Below are 5,000 nucleotides of genomic sequence, written 5' to 3'. Positions count from 1 at the left end.
TCCACTCCTGGTGGTGCCCTTCCGTCAATTCCTTTAAGTTTCAGCTTTGCAACCATACTTCCCCCGGAACCCAAAAGCTTTGGTTTCCCGGAGGCTGCCCGCCGAGTCATCGGAGGAACTGCGGCGGATCGCTGGCTGGCATCGTTTATGGTTAGAACTAGGGCGGTATCTGATCGCCTTCGAACCTCTAACTTTCGTTCTTGATTAATGAAAACATACTTGGCAAATGCTTTCGCTTCTGTTCGTCTTGCGACGATCCAAGAATTTCACCTCTAACGTCGCAATACGAATGCCCCCGCCTGTCCCTATTAATCATTACCTCGGGTTCCGAAAACCAACAAAATAGAACCGAGGTCCTATTCCATTATTCCATGCACACAGTATTCAGGCGGGCTTGCCTGCTTTAAGCACTCTAATTTGTTCAAAGTAAACGTGCCGGCCCACCGAGACACTCAATAAAGAGCACCCTGGTAGGATTTCAACGGGGTCCGCCTCGGGACGCACGAGCACGCACGGGGCGGTCGCACGCCTTCGGCTCGCCCCACCGGCAGGACGTCCCACGATACATGCCAGTTAAACACCGACGGGCGGTGAACCAACAGCGTGGGACACAAATCCAACTACGAGCTTTTTAACCGCAACAACTTTAATATACGCTATTGGAGCTGGAATTACCGCGGCTGCTGGCACCAGACTTGCCCTCCAATAGATACTCGTTAAAGGATTTAAAGTGTACTCATTCCGATTACGGGGCCTCGGATGAGTCCCGTATCGTTATTTTTCGTCACTACCTCCCCGTGCCGGGAGTGGGTAATTTGCGCGCCTGCTGCCTTCCTTGGATGTGGTAGCCGTTTCTCAGGCTCCCTCTCCGGAATCGAACCCTGATTCCCCGTTACCCGTTACAACCATGGTAGGCGCAGAACCTACCATCGACAGTTGATAAGGCAGACATTTGAAAGATGCGTCGCCGGTACGAGGACCGTGCGATCAGCCCAAAGTTATTCAGAGTCACCAAGGCAAACGGACCGGACGAGCCGACCGATTGGTTTTGATCTAATAAAAGCGTCCCTTCCATCTCTGGTCGGGACTCTGTTTGCATGTATTAGCTCTAGAATTACCACAGTTATCCAAGTAACGTGGGTACGATCTAAGGAACCATAACTGATTTAATGAGCCATTCGCGGTTTCACCTTAATGCGGCTTGTACTGAGACATGCATGGCTTAATCTTTGAGACAAGCATATGACTACTGGCAGGATCAACCAGGGAGCTGCGTCAACTAGAGCTGAGCAGCCGGCCGCCCGGGAGTGTGTCCCGGGGGCCCGCGCGAACACGCAAGCGTCCGCTCAATCATTCTGCAAACAGGAGGAGGCTGAGCTCCCCTGCACAATACACCTCGAAACCCTCTCAGGTCCCGGCGGCGCGCAGCGCCGTCCCAAGTACTTGGTCGGGTTCGAGAGAGGCGCAATCGCCCGGAGTTAGGCGAGTAGACGCTTTCGGTGCGACCACCCGTGCTCCCAACTGAGCTTGCCGCTGCCGACAGAGGCCCGGGAGCGTGCTGTCGTGGCATTGCCGGCGGGAGACAACACGCGCCACCTACGGTGACCGGCAGCTCCAACGCCAGCGCCACAGAAGGACAAAAGCCCCACTTGGGTGCCGAAGCGAACTCTCCCAGCACAGCGCACACGCCAACACATCCGCACAGCTGCGATACAAACCACCAGCGAGAACCGCTGGGGCGACCGAGCAGCAGACGGCGTCGCGGCGCCGAGCGCCGGGCGGCGGCGCATCCTCAACGCACACAGTCCTCAATCGGACCAGCACACTGCAGATGTCCACCGCGCTTCGCACCGGGCCCGCGAGGACCTACTTTGGCCGCACGGCGCCGCGCGCAGGGTGCGCCGGCGCGCAGCTGCGACGCCTGCCGCGTCCGTCGGCCGGCGCGCCTGCCACTGGCCGCCCCCACCAGCCGGCTGTAGCGCGTGCGCCCACGCACCGCGCGGCCAGCACGCCGGGAGGCGCCCCCTCACCGGCCGGGGACGGTCCCACCCAGCCACCGCCGCGTATCGCTTCACACCCAGATGCCGTTCAGTTTCGTCGGCATGGTGGGTATCGCTGGAACAACCGGTTAGTACCTCAACCTATCGTCGCCATCACCGATTCACCCCTAGCGAGAACAACCGCACCACAACGGGTTACCATTTCTTCATTTGCGTAACTTCACCAGAAAACGTAGGCGTCCATCGCCATTTGCAACTTCAACCATTATTGCATGCCTGTGTCAGGTGTCACGCCACACTACGTCTGCCCACATACACGCAACAAAATGTGCACGCCTAGACAATACGTGGAAGGTGGCCCCCGTACGTATGCGATGTCCATTGCTCGAACGACTGTCAACCGGCTTCTGTAGCATGTCGCAGATATGGAACGCGCTGCACCATGCCATCACGGTGTGTGAGGAGAGACGACTAGGTCCGAATACATCAACAGACAGCTCATGCTGATCGCCATCCACGGCGTCCGTTCCTCCCACACGTCTCTATGGCGTACCACACTGCAATCCAGCTCTCATAGGGAGACGACACGTAGCTGCGTGCACAATATTTGCACTGTATGGTCCGCCGTTTTTGGGCGCAGTCGTTGTACGGTCACACATGTGCCACGATGTATCATTCAGTACATAAGGACGAATGTGCAGTACAGATTGTGGTTCACGCGTACGACATCAGCGGACAGTTGACACAGGCCGCACCACAACGTAGCCTGCGTACGTCGCATGCGAAGGGCATTGAACATGCAAACTTGTCACCAACCACCTTGCGAAGGCAGGGGGCAAGGTGGGGACGTGGGGAGAGGTGGGGGGGGGGGGGGGGCGGCATGTACGCCCTGCTGCCATCCACATTACAGTGTACAGCAGGAGCATGTGGAAAGTCAGCAAGACTTGCAAGGTGTTTAACATGAAGCGATACACAGGGGAGCGGGCAGTGCGAGTAGCGAACTATATTGCGAGGGTTGCGGGTGGGCAACACTACACTAATTGAACGAGTCGTATAACAATTACAGAGCAGGTTTAGGCGACAACGTGGGTTACGATAGGCGACAACGTGGGTTACGTTAGGGGACAACGTGGGTTACGTTAGGGGACAACGTGGGTTACGTTAGGGGACAACGTGGGTTACGTTAGGGGACAACGTGGGTTACGTTAGGGGACAACGTGGGTTACGTTAGGGGACAACGTGGGTTAGGTTAAGGCACAACATGGGTTAGGTTAAGGCACAACATGGGTTAGGTTAAGGCACAACATGGGTTAGGTTAAGGCACAACATGGGTTAGGTTAAGGCACAACATGGGTTAGGTTACGGCACAACATGGGTTAGGTTAAGGCACAACATGGGTTAGGTTAGGGGACAACATGGGTTAGGTTAGGGGACAACATGGGTTAGGTTAAGGCACAACATGGGTTAGGTTAAGGCACAACATGGGTTAGGTTAGGGGACAACATGGGTTAGGTTAGGGCACAACATGGGTTAGGTTAGGGGACAACATGGGTTAGGTTAGGGGACAACATGGGTTAGGTTAGGGGACAACATGGGTTAGGTTAGGGGACAACATGGGTTAGGTTAGGGGACAACATGGGTTAGGTTAGGGGACAACATGGGTTAGGTTAGGGGACAACATGGGTTAGGTTAGGGGACAACATGGGTTAGGTTAAGGCACAACATGGGTTAGGTTAGGGGACAACATGGGTTAGGTTAGGGGACAACATGGGTTAGGTTAGGGGACAACATGGGTTAGGTTAGGGGACAACATGGGTTAGGTTAGGGGACAACATGGGTTAGGTTAAGGCACAACATGGGTTAGGGTTAGGGCACAACATGGGTTAGGTTAGGGCACAACATGGGTTAGGTTAGGGCACAACATGGGTTAGGTTAGGGGACAACATGGGTTAGGTTAGGGGACAACATGGGTTAGGTTAGGGGACAACATGGGTTAGGTTAGGGGACAACATGGGTTAGGTTAGGGGACAACATGGGTTAGGTTAGGGGACAACATGGGTTAGGTTAGGGGGACAACATGGGTTAGGTTAGGGGACAACATGGGTTAGGTTAGGGGACAACATGGGTTAGGTTAGGGGACAACATGGGTTAGGTTAAGGCACAACATGGGTTAGGTTAAGGCACAACATGGGTTAGGTTAGGGGACAACATGGGTTAGGTTAGGGGACAACATGGGTTAGGTTAGGGGACAACATGGGTTAGGTTAAGGCACAACATGGGTTAGGTTAGGGGACAACATGGGTTAGGTTAAGGCACAACATGGGTTAGGTTAGGGGGACAACATGGGTTAGGTTAGGGGACAACATGGGTTAGGTTAAGGCACAACATGGGTTAGGTTAAGGCACAACATGGGTTAGGTTAAGGCACAACATGGGTTAGGTTAGGGGACAACATGGGTTAGGTTAGGGGACAACTTGGGTTAGGTTAGGGGACAACATGGGTTAGGTTAAGGCACAACATGGGTTAGGTTAAGGCACAACATGGGTTAGGTTAGGGGACAACATGGGTTAGGTTAGGGGACAACATGGGTTAGGTTAGGGGACAACATGGGTTAGGTTAAGGCACAACATGGGTTAGGTTAGGGGACAACATGGGTTAGGTTAAGGCACAACATGGGTTAGGTTAGGGACAACATGGGGTTAGGTTAGGGGACAACATGGGTTAGGTTAAGGCACAACATGGGTTAGGTTAAGGCACAACATGGGTTAGGTTAAGGGACAACATGGGTTAGGTTAGGGGACAACTTGGGTTAGGTTAGGGGACAACATGGGTTAGGTTAAGGCACAACATGGGTTAGGTTAAGGCACAACATGGGTTAGGTTAAGGTACAACATGGGTTAGGTTAAGGTACAACATGGGTTAGGTTAGGTTACACGTTGTTGTAAGGAAAGGTGTGGGGGGGGGGGGGGGGCGGGGCGGCAGGTTCGTTGATAGTGATTA

The 5,000-nt window shown here is 54.1% G+C and overlaps 1 non-coding gene across 1 annotated transcript in view; it reads right to left on the bottom strand.

Moving 5' to 3' along the window:
* LOC124749020 overlaps positions 1-1,269 on the bottom strand; it is a 1,909-nt gene extending 640 nt beyond the window's left edge. Inside the window, exon 1 of the ribosomal RNA XR_007011771.1 lies at positions 1-1,269. This exon is cut by the window's left edge and continues 640 nt beyond it. This is a non-coding gene — a ribosomal RNA (small subunit ribosomal RNA).
* Between the last annotated feature and the right edge of the window lie 3,731 nt (positions 1,270-5,000).

This window comes from Schistocerca piceifrons, unplaced genomic scaffold (genome assembly GCF_021461385.2).
Source record: "Schistocerca piceifrons isolate TAMUIC-IGC-003096 unplaced genomic scaffold, iqSchPice1.1 HiC_scaffold_425, whole genome shotgun sequence".
Lineage (NCBI taxonomy): Eukaryota > Metazoa > Arthropoda > Insecta > Orthoptera > Acrididae > Schistocerca > Schistocerca piceifrons.
Note: the sequence above shows the minus strand (reverse complement) of the source record. Positions and strands in the feature narration are given on the sequence as shown.